The sequence below is a fragment of the Mesoplodon bidens genome (genome assembly GCF_964165515.1).
Source record: "Mesoplodon bidens genome assembly, chromosome: 17".
Lineage (NCBI taxonomy): Eukaryota > Metazoa > Chordata > Mammalia > Artiodactyla > Ziphiidae > Mesoplodon > Mesoplodon bidens.
The window spans coordinates 33,680,273-33,700,159 of NC_138174.1; the positions used below are offsets into that span (position 1 = coordinate 33,680,273).

Consider the following 19,887-nt stretch of genomic DNA (forward strand, 5'->3'; position numbering starts at 1 on the left):
GCACCCAACATAGGAGCACCTCAATACATAAGGCAAATGCTAACAGCCATAAAAGGGGAAATTGACAGTAACACAATAATAGTGGGGTATCTTAACACCTCAATTTCATCAATGGACAGATCATACAGAAAATTAATAAGGAAACACAAGCCTTAAATGACACATTAGACCAGAAAGACTTTATTGATAACTATAGGACATTCCATGTGAAAACAGCAGAATACACTTTTTTCTCAAGGGCACCTGGAACATTCTCCAGGATAGATCACATCTAGGGCCACAAATCAAGACTTGGTATATTTCGGAAAATGGAAATCATATCAAGCATATTTTCTGACCACAGAGTTATGAGATTAGAAATCAATTGCAGAAGAAAAAGCTTTAAAATCACAAACATATAGAGGCTAAACAATATGTTACTAAACACCAATGGATCACTGAAGAAATTAAAGATGAGATAAAAAAATACCTAGACACAAATGACCATGAAATCATGATGATCCAAAACCTATGGGATACAGCAAGAACAGTACTAAGAGGGAAGTTTCTAGTAATACATTCTTACCTCAGGGAATACAAAAATGCTCTAATAAACAATCTAACCGTACAACTAAAGCAAATAGAGAAAGAATAAACAAAACCAGTAGGTAGTAGAAGAAAAGAAATCATAAAGAACAGAGCAGAAACAAATGAAATAGAAATGAAGAAAAGAATAGCAATGATCAATGAAATGAAAAGCTGGTTCTTCGAGATGGTAAACAAAATTGATACACCTTTGGCCAGACTCATCAAGAAAAAAAGGGAGAGGACTCAAATCAATCAAATTAGAAATGATAAAGGAGAAGTTACAATGGACACTACAGAAATACAAAGGATCATAAAAGACTGCTACAACCAAATATACACCAATAAAATGGACAACCTAGAAGAAATGGGGAAGGTCTTAGAAAGGTACAACTTTCCTAGACTAAACCAGGAAGCATAGAAAATTGGAATGGAATAATCACAAGTACTGAAAATGAAACTGTGATTTAAAAATTTCCAACAAACAAAAGTCCAGAACAAGATGGCTTCACAGGTGAATTCTATTAAACCTTTACAGAAGAGTTAACACAATTCCTTCTCAAAGTATTCCAAAAAATTATAGAGGAAGGAACACTCCCAAGCTCACTCCACAAGCCCACCAGTACCCTGATACCAATAGCAGACAAAGATATCACACAAAACCAAAAATTACAGGTCAATATCACTGATGAAGATAGATACAAAAATCCTCAACAAAATACTAGCAAACCAAATCCATCAACACATTAAAAGGACCACACACCATTATCCAGTTGGATTTATCACAGGGATGTAAGGATTCTTCAATGTATGTAAATCAAACAATGTGATATACCACATTAAGAAACTGAAGAGTAAAAAGGATATGGTCTTTTTTTTTTTTTAGATTCCATATATATGTGTTAGCATATGGTATTTGTTTTTCTCTTTCTGACTTACTTCACTCTGTATGTCAGATTGTAGGTCCATCCACCTCACTGCAAATAACTCAATTTCGTTTCTTTTTATGTCTGAGTAATATTCCATTGTATATATGTACCACATCTTCTTTATCCATTCATCTGTCGATGGACACTTAGGTTGCTTCCATGTCATGACTATTGTAAATAGAGCTGCAGTGAACATTTTGGTACATGACATTTTTTGAATTATGGATTTCTCAGGGTATATGTGAGTAGTGGGATTGCTGAGTCATATAGTAATTCTAGTTTTAGTTTTTAAAGGAAGCTCCATCATGTTCTCCATAGTGGCTGTATCAATTTACATTTCCACCAACAGTGCAAGAGGGTTCCCTTTTCTCCACATTCTCTCCAGAAATTATTGTTTGTAGATATTTTGATGATTGCCATTCTGACCGGTGTGAGATGGTTATAAAGCAGAAACTAACACACCATTGTAAAACAATTATACTCCAATAAAGAAGTTAAAAAAAAAGGAAATGTTCATCTCTATAGATGCATAAAAAGCTTTTGACAATATTCAACACTGATTTATGAAAAAAACACTCCAGAAAGTGGGCACAGAGGCAACATGCCTCAACATAATAAAGGCCATATATGACAAACCCACAGCAAACATTATTCTCAGTGGTGAAAAGCTGAAAGCATTTCCTCTAAGATCAGGAACAAGATAAGGCTGTCCACTGTCTCCACTTTTATTCAACATAGTTTTGGAAGTCCTAGCCACAGCAATCTGAGATGAAATGAAATAAAATGAATCCAAATTAGAAAAAAAATAATTTAAACTGTTACTGTTTGCAGATGATATGATACTATACATAGAAAATCCTAAAGATGCTACCAAAAACTACTAGACCTCATCAATGAACTTGCTAAAGTTGCAGGATACAAAATTGATACACAGAAACCTATTGCATTCCTATACACTACAAAGAAAGATCAAAAATAGAATTTAAGGAAACAATCCCATTTACCATCACACAAAAAAGTATAAAATACCTACGAATAAACATACATCAGGAAGCAAAAGACCTGTACTCTGAAAACTATAAGATATTGATGAAAGAAATAAAAGAACACAAACAGATGGAGAGATATGACATGTTCTTGGAATAGAAGAATCAATACTGTCAAAATGACAATACTATCCAAAGTAATCTACAGATTCATTGCAATCCCTATCAAATGACCAATGACATTTTTCACAGAATTAAAAACAAAATATTTTACAATTTGTATGGAAACACAAAAGATCTCAAATAGCCAAAGGAATCTTAAGAAAGAAAAACTGAGCTGGAGGAATCAGGCTCCCTGACTTCAGATTATACTACAAAGCTACAGTAATCAAGGCAGTATCGTACTGGCACAAAAACAGAAATATAGTTCAATGGAACAGGATATAAATTCCATAGATAAACCCATGCACATATGGTCACTTAATCTATGACAAAGGAGGCAAGAATATACAATGGAGACAAAAACATCTCTTCAATGTGTGGTGCTGGGAAAACTGGACAGCTATATGTAAAAGAATGAAATTAGAACACACCCTAACACCATACACAAAAATAAACTAAAAATGAATTAAAGACCTAAATGTAACACTGGATATGATAAAATTTTTAGAGGAAAATATAGGCAGAACACTCTTTGATATAAATCACAGAAAGATATTTTTTGATCCACCTCTTAGAGTAATAAAATAAAAACAAAAATAAACAGATGGGACCTAATGAAACTTAAGAGCTTTTGCATAGCAAAGGGAACCATAAACAAAATGAAAAGACAACCCTCAGAATGGGAGAAAATATTTGCAAATTAAGCAACCAACAAGGGATTAATCTCTAAAATATACAAATGGCTCATGCAGCTCAGTGTCAAAAACTAAACAACCTAGTCAGAAAATGAGCAGAAGATCTAAATAGGCATTTCCCCAAAGAAGACATACAGATGACTAAAAAACATATGAAAAGATGCTCAACATCACTAATTATTAGAAAAATGCCAATCAAAACTACAATGAGTTATCACCTTATGCCAGTCAGAATGACCATCATCAAAAATTCTACAAACAGTAAATGCTGGATAGGGTGTGGAGAAATGGGAACCATCTTACACTGTGGGGATGTAAATTGGTATAGCCACTATGGAAAACAGTATGGAGGTTCCTTAAAAAACTAAAAATAGAGCTGCCATATGATTCAGCAATCCTACTCCTGGGAATATACTTGGCGAAAACCATAATTAAAAAAAGATACATGTACTCCAATGTTCATTGCAGCACTATTTACAATATCCAGGACAGGACATAGAAACAACCTAAATGTTCATCAACAGAGGAATGGATAAATAATATGTGGCACATATTTACAATGTCATATGAATCAGCCGTAAAAAAATAATGAAATAAGGCCATTTGCAGCAACATTGATGGATCTAGATATAATCATACTGTGTGAAGTAAGTCAGACAGAGAAAGACAGATGTCATCTGATATTGCTTATACATAGAATGTACAAATGAACCTATCTACAAAACAGAAATAAAGTCACAGATGTAGAAAACAAACTTATTGTTACTAGGGTGTAAGGTGGGGGGAGGGATAAATTGGGAGATTGAGATTGACATATCCACTGTACCATATATATAATAGATAATACGGACCTACCGTATGGCACAGGGAACTCTACTTAATTCTCTGTGATGGACTATATGCAACAAGCATCTGAAAAAGAGTGGATATATGTATATCTGTAACTTATTCACTTTGCTGTACACCTGAAGCTAACACAATATTGTATATCAACTATACTCCAATAAAAATTTTTAAAAAACAGAAAAAATGGAAAAGAAAGACCATAACTAGAAATAAGAAAATTATAAAAGAAAAAAATATCATTGGTAAAGGAAAACATATAGTATAGGTAGTGGATCAGTCAGCTATAAAGCTAGTATAAAGGCAAATACAGTAATGTAGTAAAATCATCTATATCCAAAATAATTTGTTAAGCAATACACAAAATAAATGAATATAAAATATAACATTAAAATGGAGAGGGCAGGGCTTCCCTGGTGGCGCAGTGGTTGAGAGTCCGCCTGCCAATGCAGGGAACACGGGTTCATGCCCCGGTCTGGGAGGATCACACATGCCGTGGAGTGGCTGGGCCCGTGAGCCACGGCTGCTGAGCCTGCGCTTCCAGAGCCTGTGCTCCGCAACGGGAGAGGCCACAACAGTGAGAGGCCAACGTACCGCAGAAAAAAAAAAAAAAAAAAAAATGGAGAGGGCAGAGTAAAAATGTAGTGGTTTTAGAATGTGCTCAGACTTAAATGAGTATCAACTTAAAATAGACTGCTATATACATAGTTTCTTATATATGAACCTCATGGTAACCAGAACCAAAAACCTATAATAGATACACAAACAATAAAGAGAAAGGAATACAAACACAACACTAAAGAATATTACCAAATCACAAGGGAAGAGAACAAGAAAAGAAGAAAGGAACAGAGAACTACAAAAACAACCAGAAAACAATGAACAAAATAGGAATAAATGCATACCTATGATTACTTTAAATGGATATGGACTAAATGCTTCAATGAAAAGACACAGAGTGCCTGAATGGATAAAAAGGAAATACCCACATACGTGCTGCCTGCAAGAGACTCTCTTCAGATCTAAGGACACACACAGAGAGAAAGTTATATTAAACAGCCCAAGTTAGATGAATAGATACAGAAGATATATATATTATATACATGTATGTATGTGTGTGTATATATATATATATATATATATATATATATATATATATATATATGGAAATATTAGCTATAATAAAGAATGAACTCTTGCCATTTGTGTCAACATGAATACACCTAAAGGGTATTATGCTAAATGAAATAAATCAGAGAAAGAGAAATACCATATGATTTCACTTATGTGTGGAATCTAAAATCAAGAGAAATAGTAAACAAAACAAAGCAGAAACAGACTCATAAATATAGAAAACAAAGTGGTGGTCACTAAAGGGGATGAGGGTCAGGAGTTGCATAAAATAGGTATAAGGAATTAAGAGGTGCAAACTTCCTGCTATAAGTAAATCACAGGGATGTAAGGTACAGTATTTGGGGTACAGTCAATAATATTGCAATGACTTTGTATGGTGACAGATGGTTATTAGATTTATGTGGTTATCAATTTGTAATGTAGATAAATGTTGAATCACTATGTTGTACACCGGAAACTATTATATGTGTACTATGTTTTAACAAAAAATTAAAAATAATTAAAAATAAATTATAACATTACATTATAAATCTCATTCTCTTTCTTGCTGTTTTTTAGACTAATTATGGAGCTCTGTCCACACTGCTCTAGAAATATCTCATTCAGTCCTTCTGACTGCTGCACAGTAGTTTAAACCTCCATGATTTTTATCTCCATTTGACAAGGATGGACATTGAGGTTGCTTTTCCCTTACTAACACTTTCTTGGACAGTCCCTGAATATGTTTTGTGTTGTGTCTGTGCATTTATATCCATAACTGGAATTGATCATAGGTCACACTGTATACACATACTGAATTTCATTAAATACTTTCAGATTTCTCTCTTCAGTGACTACAATAGTGTATTCTCCCATTCTCAGCTCATGAAGGGTCCAGTTTTCCTGCATTCTTACTAGCTCTTGATGTTACCTGAATTCCTAATTTTTCAATCAGATGAATGTAAAGTAGTATGTTGTTTTAGTTGACATTTCTTAATTACTAGTGAGGTTAAACAGTTATTGTTTTGTTGTCATTTTTATTCATTTTCTACCTACTTGTCTGTCTTTTATTTTTATTGATTGCCAGAAATTACTTGTGGCTTTATATATTACTCAGAGGATACAAAATTTATTAAGGGGTTCCAAATCTCTCCTCCAGATCAACTCAAAGTAACATGAGTTGCTACCTAACTTTGTTCTGTTCTAATATAATAATATTATTGAACAATTTATTTCTCTCTCTATTTTTTAAAGTTTCCCTTTGGCGGACACTAGTCTGTAACAGGGTTTACTTTGTCATAATTCGCTTTTCCCAGATGTGTCATGGACAGAGTTTTTGGGGGAGGTACAATCACCCTAAATTAGCACTGAAAACCCAAACACTGAGTGTTCATATTTTTGAAATAGTTTTTTCCAGGGACATTAATCCTAAGAGAAAATATGAAAAAAGGATATGCTCTGATCCTAAGTTCTTATCTTATTTTACTTTCCCCAATATCTTACTAGAATAAAACAGGCCTACAACCATACCATGTCAATTCCAACCCTCCAATCTTGCTAATGCATTTTAACAAGAGTCCCCCAAAACAATTTTTTGTTTATTTTCCTAAATGTACTAGGCTCCTCCTCCATCTGGCATTGCTGCCACCTGTGAAGTATATATTTCTAGTGTGGTCGTTTCACAGGCATATAATTTGCAGTTGGAGTTCCAGGTCACCTCTGTAGAAGCCTTAACATGTGTGCTTTTACCTTTCCTTCCATAAATCATTTGAAAAAACTCAATACAGAGCTTCTAGTTCTTGTGATTCTTCAGTTGAGGGGACACCAAGTCCAGAATTTCAGTTTTCTATTTAGATTTTGCTTCTAGTATATTTGAAAATGTGATCTTTTTTGCAATGAAGCTTGCCTTGCTTTGGGTTGTATATCCTGTACTTTATATCTTAATGTTCCATAAAATGTCTATAATTAATTCATGTTCTTGAAAATAGAAATTATTTTTAATAACTCATATATTAGTATAAACCATATGAAATATCTCTCACACATTAGATGAACCATATGAAATTGCTGCATTGGAGTCAAATGCGTTCAACAATATGAAATTTCATTCCATATGGTTCCACCTTATATGTAAAATAAAATGCATTATTTTGAGTATATGTGGGTTAGAGGGCTTAAATGGCTTACTTACCTGTGTCCACTTAGTAAATAATGCATAAGCACTTGCTTGATACCAGGTTTCTGATTCAAGTGCACAATTGGAGCACCTCAGCAAAACTGTAGATGGAATTAATTAGTAGAATTATTTAAAGCAGCCTAAACTGAATTTATAACTAAAAGCATGGGATGTTGAGGAGCTTAGCTGTACATAAGTATTAATTTATGCTATTTTAAGATAAATAATATATGATATGTTGAAAGAGAGAGAGACAGTTTCTACTGTTATGGCACAGGAGAAAACACAACTAACTCTTTAAATTAGAATTTATATGTAAATTATACTCTTCTTTTGAATAACCTTTTCCAATAAAGATAACTGAGTTTTAATTACTATTTGTAAAAAGTCCATCTCAATGCCTGGCATTCTAGATATAAGGCGACACAACTGGAAGATTAATTCCAAGTTAATGAGCTCATTTTCTTTTCCTAACTTAGAGAAAAGAGCAATAAATAACAGCTCTATAATAGAAATGGAGAAAACTGTGTAGTCCATAGAATTTTAGAATTGCAAGGCAATTTCAAAGATTATCTAGGTCAGTTCTACCGTCTCTCAGACTACAAAACTGAGGTTTAATTAACTGTCAAGGCTGGCACAGTAGGAGCAGATTGGAGACAACTAGCCAGGATACTCAATTTACCAATGTTCCTGTTATTAATGAAGATAAAATTCCCACTACATTTTGTATTCTTTAAATTATTTATCTTTGAATGAAAAACATGAACCGGAAGTAGGTATCCTCTCAACCCTTTATTTCGAGGTCTTTATCATTTTCCTCCTCACTGGTTACAACAATAGCATTTCATCTATTCCCCTTGCTTTCAATCTTGCCCTGCTTCAACCAATTTTCTACATTACCAAAGGAGTAATCTTATTAAGACTTGTATTTCTCACATCATTTCCCTGTTTAAACATCTTCAATGGCTTTCAGGAGAAAACAGACTCCTTAGTGTGACATGAAAGTCTCTTTTGTACCAATGTCTGCTCTCTGCTATCATTTCATCACTGCTTGATGCTTCTTCCTCAGATACCTAAGCACTTTCAGTTCACAAGTCTACCAACCTCTTCTATATCTCAATACTTTTGCAAAGTCTATTGCCCCTGTCTGATGTACTGCTGTATCTTATTTTCATTAACACCATCCTCTCCCCTCCCCTCCCAGGACCATTTTCCTGGCCAGGACAAGTCTTACCTAAACCACTCAGTCACAATGTTCCTTCTTCCATAATGTCTTCCCCAAGCTGTCCTCCACTTTCCTAGTGCTTTGTAAACACCCTGAGCTTAACTTGACCCCAGCAATTTTGATATTTATTATAATTCTGCACCTTTGACCACCTCCTTCAGAGCTGGGATAGCTTTCACGACTGATTCCAGTGACTGGTACAATGTTTTGCTGGCTCTCTGATCACCATTTGCCATCAAGCATATTACACTCAAACTTCAGGCCCCTCATTTGCATAACCAGTAGGAAGAAACCCTAAACATGTGTTCTTACAGTCACACTCTTTAGTGGAACTTGAAAAAGTAATTTTTGTATTTATTAAAGGAATCCCTCACCCCCAATTTTGTATACCTCAGGCCCCACAAAACCTGAAACAGCCTGGTAAGATAATAAATGACTATGGAATTAATGAATAGATATACTTTCAACAATGTATTAGCTCCATATTTCAAAAGTGTACCACTTTATGCTAATATGCTTTTTAGATTTGTTGCCTCATCTCTTAAAATAAGAGAATGATACTTAGTCTCTGCCATATTCCAGGCCAGATATGATAATAAAACAAGAGTGGAATGAGTGCAGAGCACAGTCCAGTCTTGCCTGGAGAGTTTTGGGTTGGAGTCCCAGCTGAACAAGTTGTTGTCACTGAAAAGTGGTTTTAAGGCACTTCCCTTGGAGTCACTGTGGCTGGTCCCTTAGTGTCATAAGGAACTGTAGAGAAGGCAGAGAACTGATTTGCATGGATTCATTTGCTCATTTATCATATATCAATAATATGTATAAGATATATATAAATTATGTATATATGTACATATAATTACATAACATGTTTCAATTACTATGAACTTGAAACCTACATTCAAGTAAGAGGACAAAAATAAGTAATGAAACAGGTGGTCTTAGACTGAGGTAACAGAAGAAATGGGAGAAATAAGTAGGAATAAATCATTCAAGACACTGAAAGTTGTAGTTTGGAAAATGTTTTTATTCAGGCTGCAGAAGGTCATTGGAGAATTTCAGTCAGAGGACTAATGAGTGCTGATTTACTTTTTTAAAAGTGAATTATCCTACTGTGACAAGAATGATATCATTGTGGGCAAGAGTAGAGTACATAAGACTGGTTATCTGCTAATATTGAACTCCTAGTGAGACAAGGAGAGCTTGGACTGGGGTGATGGCAATGGATAGGAAGAAAAGAAAATAGATTTGAGATATATTTTAAAGTAGAGTCAGACAGAGAAAGATAAATATCATATGATATCACTTATATGTGGAATCTAAAAAAAATAGTACAAATGAACTTATTTACAAAACTGAAATAGAGTCACAGACATAGAAAACAAACTTATGGTTACCAAAGGGGAAGGGGGGGATAAATTGGGAGATCGGGATTGACATATACACACTACTATATGTAAAATAGATAATTAAAAGGAACACACTGAGTGTGCAGGGTAGTGTAGTCTTTGTGAGCTTCCACCATGGCGTACCGGGGCCAGGGCCAGAAGGTGCTTCAAGGTGATGGTGCAGCCAATCAATCTCATCTTCAGATACTTGCAAAATAGATCTCGGATTCAGGTGTGGCTTTATGAGCAAGTGAATATGCGGATAGAGGGCTGTATCATTGGTTTTGATGAGTATATGAACCTCATATTAGATGATGCAGAAGAGATTCATTCTAAAACAAAGTCAAGAAAACACCTGGGTCGGATCATGCTAAAGGGAGATAACATTACTCTGCTCCAAAGTGTCTCCAACTAGAAATGATCTATGAAGTGAGAAATTGTTGAGAAGGCAAGTTTTTTAGGTGTGCTTTGTTAGAAGTGTAGTTCTAAAACATTTATTCATATTGTTTTGCTCACCTTTAAGTTATTACCAGATGACAATAAATGCTGTGGGATTGTTTAAAAAAAAAAAAAGAACACACTGTAGAGCACTGGGAACTCTACTCAATACTCTAATCAATACGTATATGGGAAAATAATCTAAAAAAGAGTGGATATAGGTATAAGTTTAACTGATTCACTTTGCTGTACAGCAGAAACTAACACCAACTATACTCCAATAAAAATGAATTAAACAATAAAGTAGAACTGACAGAATTTGGTAATGGATTATCTCTGAGGGTTGATGTAAAGGCAGAAATCAATGGTGACTTTTCTTTGTTTTTAATCTGATGGATGATGATACCATTTACTGAGATGAGAAAACAACAAATGGGAGAAGTATCAAGATTTCTGTGAGAATAAAACAGGTGGGGACTTGTACCAAGTCTGACTCTAAATGGAGAACTTTCAAAATGTTTTATAGAGACAACAATCATAATAGCTCTTCCAGTTTTCTCTCAGTTGAGCCTACTCCCCATATATCATATGAAATATACAGAAGGATATTTAGATGATTCTCTCTCTTTTCCATCTACTTCATTCTTTTAAATATTTAGTGGTATACTCCGTTACAATTCAGCCGCAAGGCCTAGCCATCTCACGATCTCTTACATTCTCTCACTTTCCTTTATTTAAGTCCAACATTGTGTCTTGCTGATTCCAAGTTGCCTATAATTTATGCATGACATAAGTGAAATTGGATTCCTATAACATGCCAGGGATATTATTGATAAGGAAACAGCAGATACACTCTAAAACAATTAGTGGGATACTAAGGAAAGCTATTATGTAAAAATGCCAGGATATTTATCTTTGGGCTATAGCTATCTCTTTATATCAAATATTAGTTATCACATGGAGGATTTAAAAACTTCTGTCCCTCATGTTGAGTATGGATATTTCTAATACAACACACTTATAAACACACATAGCTATTTATTTATGTCATTCAGTACAATACTACTCTGATACTCAGATAATGTACAGGTAGAGGAGTCTATAAATACTACAAAAATATTAAATTATTGCATGTTGTAAAGTACTGTGATGAAGATAAAGGTACTATGATATGATATGATGATGTTGTTGCTGTTAATTCAACAAAAATTTCAATTTACCTGATTATAATTTACTACTAAAGCTTTAGCACTCTTTGAAATCCTCCTTTGCTGCCAATAACATTAATGCTGACATGGAGAGGACAAGAAGATGAGAAAGGCAATAGGAAAAGAAAAGAAGAAAAAGAAAAGGGGATACAAGGGACTAATTTGATATCTTTTTGACACTGAACTTTAGTGTGATGGATTAGGGTCCTCCAGAAAGTGTCAGGTTGTCCTCCCATTTCATGACTTTCTTCTTATCCCTTCACAAGATCCTTTCCATATCTCTCTTGGGTCTTTAAGATATTCAAACTTACTTATGTAGGATGTTACAAAGAGACATAGGTTGAAACCAGGTTTGTAGTAGAATGTAGATGATTTTAATATTGCCTGCTAGTCTCACCACTTGGATTTGAGTCTGACTACGAGTGTAATTTAAGATGAAGCCCAACCTTTTGTTCTGCCTATCAGTCCAGCACAATGTTTTCTCCTAGCAATTATTTCTGGTTATATTAGTCTAATAAACAAGTTAATGGTTTCCTTGGAAAGATTCCTGCCTTTTTTTTTCTCATGCATTTCTAAGCTTTTAATCTAAAATCAGACAAAGCTTTATTTCCCAGAACTTAGAATTTTATTTTATTTGAATACTGGAGTAGCAAAGTTGCCAATAATTAAGTCACCTTTAGCCAACTTGTGATGTTTCTTCCTTTTACCAAACTCATTACAACTATTTACTTATTTACTTTTTGTACTTATTTTAGGAAAATTTTAGAAACTCAGCCATAAAGTTGGCATGTTGAACCGGAATTATACTTTTGCTTTGCAACTTTTTAAAAAAAATATTTATTTTATTTATTATTTTTGTCTGCATTGGTTCTTCGTTGCTGTGCACAGGCTTTCTCTAGTTGCGGGGAGTGGAGTTGCTCTTCATTGCAGCACGTGGGCTTCTCATTGTGGTGGCTTCTCTTGCTGTGGAGCACAGGCTCTAGGCATGCAGGGTTCAGCAATTGTGGCATGCTGGCTCAGTAGTTGTGGCTCGTGTGCTCTAGAGTGCAGGGTCAGTAGTTGTGGTGCACGGGCTTAGTTGCTCTGCAGCATGTGGGATCTTCCGGGACCAGGGCTCAAACCCATGTCCCCTGCATTGGCAGGTGGATTCTTAATCACTGTACCACCAGGGAAGCCCCCTGCAACTTATTTTAAATGTAGGAAAATAACCTTAATTTTATAAACTGTGGCACTTTATTTCCTAATTTTTTCCTCTAGTATATTAAGAAAAAGTATATTTTAAAAATGTACAGCATATTTGCAGAGCATAGTTACATTTAGCTCTTTCATATTTCTTCCCTGATATCTGGTATCCACCATCTTATTTTTCCTCCACCTTATCTTAGGCAGCTTATCCTGAGGTCAAACTCTTTCTTGCTATAAGAGAGTCAGCTCTGAAATCAAAGAAACCAGATTCCATTGTTCTTGTAGCCTTTTTTTGTATAAATTTTCTGTGCCTTCAAGGTAAATTCATCCACTTGTGACTCACTCTTTCTTAGTAATGCACCTTTTAACAAAATCCTTATCAAGTGAAACCAAAGCAGTTTTGGTAGTGACTGAGAGGAATTTCTGGAGAGAGTAAAAATAGATTATGCCCTTCTCCAAAAGAAAGTAGTTATGTAACTGTAGGACCATGTTTCTATCAGAAATTTTTCTAAAAATTATTGTTTGACTATATATTTAAATAGAATGTAACATCTAATACTATATATAAAGTCTATATATTTTTCATTTCCATTTTTATATACTTTGAAACACAAATAAATAGATTATGTTTTTGAAGACCTCTACTTTTATGTCCTGTTACTTTTTTTTTTTGTCGTGTTACTGTTTAAATGTCACTTGGTGCCTGTATAGTACCTAAAGGAAATTATCTGTTACCAGGCAGAAGACCAAAAATTGCCTTTAGAAATATCCCAAATCAGCCAAATAATGCAGCATTATTGCAGAAAGAGAGTAAAATTTTACTTCCCTTTTTTAAAAAAAATCTTCCAAATCTTAACTATTATTCATTGTCATCTCTGCTTAATAAACAATAAATCTTTTTAAAATCATTTGGCTCCATGCTGTTTGGAGACACTGTACGAACACCTTTTTAAGCCTCCTTTATTCTTTTTACAGTTCTTAATTTTTACATTTGAATGCCAGTGATGTCTCCACTCCTCCATCCTTTATTGGTTAAGGTTTCTGCAAGTTTCAACTTGTTTTTTTTTTTTTTTTTTTAAATATCCAAACCTAGAAAGGGTCAAGCAATTCACTCAATTTAATAACTACCTACCTTGGATTACTATTAAATAATTATACTTTATTATTTTTCATTAAAGATAAAAAGTCAAGAAAAGTTGAAGCAAAAGAGAAAATACTTTATATGTGAAAGAGAAGGTCACTAGCAGCACTGGGTATTTATTATTCACGGGAAGCTAGTGGGTAAAGGAAAGATAGTGTGACTATACTTAGCCTCAGCTAACCCTAGTGAGCTATGAGCTTAATGTTATCCCTGAATGTAAGAAGAGACCAGATAGCATACAGATTCATGGTTTTTGTTTTCAAATTAGATGATGCAACTGTTTTTGTTAGTCTTAAAACTGACAGTCACTGCATATTCATTCTAGTAAGGCCTCCTCTTACTCCTAGTTTCCCCAGTGGAGGATTATAAGGTTGATGACAGAGGATAGACTTAAATAATCTATGGTAAAATTGAACACCAAGAGTTAAAAAAAAAAAAAAAACTGAACCAAATTCTTCAGTACTTAAATACAGAACTGAGAGCAAGAGGGGAACTAATCAACTTCCTCTTCAGTCTCGTAGGCATTCTGCTATGATTCTTGACCAATTAGTGTATGAAAACAAGGTTCATTTAATGTCTTGGGTGGATGAATCTTTCCCAGGTAGAAATTGCCCCAGTGTTGATCACAGGAAAAATAGATGTAACATAATGGATTCAGGGTCATATCCAAGAGTAGATTTGTTTTCATGATATGCATGTGATGATTATCTCTCATATGCTTTATACAGTTGCTTTGTAGGTTGTCAACTTAAAGAAAGATGCACAACATAAGAGTTGTGAGCTTAAGCTTTATACAGGGTCTAACTGAGGACTATAGCCTGGGAAACAGTCACTCAGTCAGCTCTGAGAAAATGCTCCAGAAGTTTTCTGGAGAAGCCAGAAGCCAGTCTATATATAATTTTTGGATAGGGAATGCATGCAGTCAAGCATACATCTTGGTAAAAGATTACAGCTAATCACAAATAGCAGACATCTCAAGTTAATGATTTTAGTGCTTTCTTAAGTATGGGAAGGTTCAAGAATCCGGAGTCATTGAAATTCTCCTGAGCTGTGCTTCTAACAATCTAAGGTCTTCTTTTTCTTTCTTTCTTTCTTTTTTATTAGTTTCTGCTTTATAACAAAGTGAATCAGTCATACATATACATCCGTTCCCACATCCCTTCACTCTTGCGTCTCCCTCCCTCCCACACTCCCTATCCCACCCCTCCAGGTGGTCACAAAGCACCGAGCTGATCTACCTGTGTTATGCAGCTGCTTCCCACTATCTATCTACCTTAAGTTTGGTAGTGTATATATGTCCATGCCTTTCTTTCGCTTTGCCACAGCTTACCCTTCCCCCTCCCCATATCCTCAAGACCATTCTCAGTAGGTCTGTGTCTTTATTCCTGTTTTAACCCTAGGTTCTTCATGACATTTTTTTTCTAAATTCCATATATATGTGTTAGCATATGGTATTTGTCTTTCTCTTTCTGACTTACTTCACTCTGTATGACAGACTCTAGGTCTATCCACCTCATTACAAATAGCTCAGTTTCGTTTCTTTTTATGGCTGAGTAATATTCCATTGTATATATGTGGCACATCTTCTTTATCCATTCATCCAATGATGGACACTTAGGTTGTTTCCATCTCCGGGCTATCGTGAATAGAGATGCAATGAACATTTTGGTACATGTCTCTTTTTGAATTATGGTTTTCTCAGGGTATATGCCTAGTAGTGGGATTGCTGGGTCATATGGTAGTTCTATTTTTAGCTTTTTAAGGAACCTCCATACCGTTCTCCATAGTGGCTGTACCAATTCACATTCCCACCAGCAGTGCAAGAGTGTTCCCTTTTCTCCACACCCTCTCCAGCATTTATTGTTTCTAGATTTCTTGATGATGGCCATTCTGACTGGTGTGAGATGATATCTCATTGTAGTTTTGATTTGCATTTCTCTAATGATTAATGATGTGGAGCATTCTTTCATGTGTTTGTTGGCAGTCTGTATATCTTCTTTGGAGAAATGCCTATTTAACTCTTCTGCCCATTTTTGGATTTGTTTGTTTGTTTTTTTGTTATTGAGCTGCATGAGCGGCTTATAAATTTTGGAGATTAATCCTTTGTCAGTTGCTTCATTTGCAAATATTTTCTCCCATTCTGAGGGTTGTCTTTTGGTCTTCTTTATGGTTTCCTTTGCTGTGCAAAAGCTTTGAAGTCTCATTAGGTCCCATTTGTTTATCTTTGTTTTTATTTCCATTTCTCTAGGAGGTGGGTCCAAAAGGATCTTGCTGTGATTTATGTCATAGAGTGTTCTGCCTATGTTTTCCTCTAAGAGTTTGATAGTTTCTGGCCTTACATTTAGGTCTTTAATCCATTTTGAGCTTAGTTTTGTGTATGGTGTTAGGGAATGATCTAATCTCATACTTTTACATGTCCCTGTCCAGTTTTCTCAGCACCACTTATTGAAGAGGCTGTCCTTTCTCCACTGTACATTCCTGCCTCCTTTATCAAAGATAAGTTGACCATATGTGCGTGGGTTTATCTCTGGCCTTTCTATCCTGTTCCATTGATCTATCTTTCTGTTTTTGTGCCAGTACCACACTGTCTTGATTACTGTAGCTTTGTAGTATAGTCTGAAGTCAGGGAGCCTGATTCCTCCAGCTCCGTTTTTCGCTCTCAAGATTGCTTTGGCTATTCGGGGTCTTTTGTTTTTCCAAACAAATTTTGTAATTTTTTGTTCTAGTTCTGTGAAAAATGCCAGTGGTAGTTTGATAGGGATTGCATTGAATCTGTAGATTGCTTTGGGTCGTAGAGTCATTTTCACAATATTGATTCTTCCAAACCAGTAGCATGGTATATCTCTCCATCTATTTGTATCATCTTTAATTTCTTTCAGCAGTGTCTTATAATTTTCTGCATACAGGTCTTTTGTCTCCTTAGGTAGGTTTATTCCTAGATATTTTATTCTTTTTGTTGCAATGGTAAATGGGAGTGTTTTCTTGATTTCACTTTCAGATTTTTATCATTAGTGTACAGGAATGCCAGAGATTTCTGTGCATTAATTTTGTATCCTGCTACTTTCCCAAATTCATTGATTAGCTCTAGTAGTTTTCTGGTAGCATCTTTAGGATTCTCTATGTATAGTATCATGTCATCTGCAAACAGTGACAGCTTTACTTCTGCTTTTCCAATTTGGATTCTTTTTATTTCCTTTTCTTCTCTGATTGCTGTGGCTAAATCTTCCAAAACAAAGTTGAATAAGAGTGGTGAGAGTGGGCAGCCTTGTCTTGTTCCTGATCTTAGTGGAAATGGTTTCAGTTTTTCACCATTGAGGACGATGTTGGCTGTGGGTTTGTCATATATGGCCTTTATTATGTTGACGAAAGTTCCCTCTGTGCCTACTTTCTGCAGGGTTTTTATCATAAATGGGTGTTGAATTTTGTCAAAAGCTTTCTCTGCATCTATTGAGATGATCATATGGTTTTTCTTCTTTAATTTGTTAATATGGTGTATCACATTGATTGATTTGAGTATATAGAAGAATCCCTGCATTCCTGGAATAAACCCCACTTGATCATGGTGTATGATCCTTTTAATGTGCTGTTGGATTCTGTTTGCTAGTATTTTGTTGAGGATTTTTGCATCTATGTTCATCAGTGATATTGGCCTGTAGTGTTCTTTCTTTGTGACATCCTTGCCTGGTTTTGGTATCATGGTGATGGTGGCCTCATAGAATGAGTTTGGGAGTGCTCCTCCCTCTGCTATATTTTGGAAGAGTTTGAGAAGGATAGGTGTTAGCTCTTTTCTAAGTGTTTGATAGAATTCGCCTGTGAAGCCTTCTGGTCCTGGGCTTTTGTTTGTTGGAAGATTGTTAATCACAGTTTCAATTTCAGTGTTTGTGATTGGTCTATTCATATTTTCTATTTCTTCCTGATTCAGTCTTGGCAGGTTTTGCATTTCTAAGAATTTGTCCATTTCTTCCAGGTTGTCCATTTTATTGGCATAAAGTTTCTTGTAGTAATCTCTCATGATCTTTTGTATTTCTGCAGTGTCAGTTGTTACTTCTCCTTTTTCATTTCTAATTCTATTGATTTGAGTCTTCTCCCTTTGTTTCTTGATGAGTCTGGCTAATGGTTTATCAATTTTGTTTATCTTCTCAAAGAACCAGGTTTTAGTTTTATTGTTCTTTGTTATTGTTTCCTTCATTTCTTTTTCATTTATTTCTGATCTGATCTTTATGATTTCTTTCCTTCTGCTAACTTTGGGGTTTTTTTTTGTTCTTCTTTCTCTAATTGCTTTAGCTGCAGTGTCAGGTTGTTTATTCAAAATGTTTCCTGTTTCTTAAGGTGGGATTGTATTGCTATAAACTTCCTGCTTAGAACTGCTTTTGCTGCGTCCCATAGGTTTTGGACCGTTGTGTCTCCATTGTCATTTGTTTCTAGTTGTTTTTTATTTCCTCTTTGATTTCTCCAGTGATCACTTCGTTATTGAGTAGTGTATTGTTTAGCCTCCATGTGTTTGTATTTTTTACAGATCTTTTCCTGTAATTGATGTCTAGTCTCACAGCATTATGGTCAGAAAAGATACTTGATACAATTTCAATTTTATTAGATTTACCAAGGCTTGATTTGTGACCCAAGATATGATCTATCCTGGAGAGTGTTCCATGAGCACCTGAGAAAAATGTGTATTCTCTTCTTTTTGGATGGAATGTCCTATAAGGGCTTCTTTTTCCAATGCACAGAGCACCTCATCCTGTTGTTTATCCTGATCCTTCTCAGGGTGAGCTGTCAGTGGACAACCTTAATGGGTTATTACTTAACTCTTGTGGAATTGTGTCGTGAGCAATGCTTTTTGTTCTTCTTTTTCACAAAGAAAAAGAAGAACTTTGGGATCATTTTATGAGACCTACCCAGCACTGATGGTAAATTAGCCTCATATTTGGGCTCAATTTGAAGCTCAATAATTCATGAAAAACTTCTATTACTCTAAGAAGTACTCACTTATCCTACCCAGAAATCTTAAATAACATCTATATTTAAAATTATAACAGTAATGGTTATGTTACATTTACACTGTAATGTGGCATAGAATATATAAAATACCTCTATGTATTATCATTTTCTAAAGTCTATGTTACACAAAGAATATTTCTTCATGACTTTTCTGTTAACTATTATAAACCTGTGTGAAAAAATAAGCATTATTATCCTGATAGGGAAAAAAAGGCATAGAAAAATGATAATGGACTTGCCTCTGATTACACAGACTAATAACTCATCTGGTTCTGACTCTGGGTACTGCTCTGATTTCATGATCTTTACTAATACTTTAAGACCTCCAAGGCAGGCAGTCATCATTTTATTATTCATTGTTTGGTAATCTTCTAACTAATGTGTTGACTTGAATGCTTATTCAAATGTTGGGAGGAAGATAGTTTCCATTCTTCATCTTTTCCTCTAGTGAATCTTTTTCACCTGGTGCTGTTTGCTCTTGACAGAATCCTCAGCTTTCTTAAAGAATTGGTGTCTTTTTTGCTTGGGATGTGAGGGGAGGGCAATTACCAAGTGACCTCTAGGAATTAGTCTTAGTGTGAATATGGTGGCAGAGACTGATGACAGATGAAGATGTTATCAGCAGAACAAAGCAAAACAAATAAAACCAAACTCTTTTCTTCATTCAAGGTGTTTAAATTGTTATGAGAAAAAAAAAAAGAAATTTCCTCCCTGTAAATCTGAAAGAATTAATTGAAAAATTTTCATAATGATGGACAAGGACTGTTATACTCTTATTTCTTACATAAATTTGGCTACTTGCCCTCTGTTGATTTTCTAAAGTACTCACTTTTTGAACT

General features: G+C 34.9%; 1 pseudogene across 1 annotated transcript; it reads left to right on the plus strand.

Moving 5' to 3' along the window:
• The first annotated feature begins 10,137 nt into the window (after positions 1 to 10,137).
• LOC308604969 (small nuclear ribonucleoprotein E-like) lies at positions 10,138 to 10,520 on the plus strand (annotated as a pseudogene). Its single transcript has one exon. The product of its transcript is annotated as a small nuclear ribonucleoprotein E-like (transcript).
• The last annotated feature ends 9,367 nt before the right edge of the window (positions 10,521 to 19,887 follow it).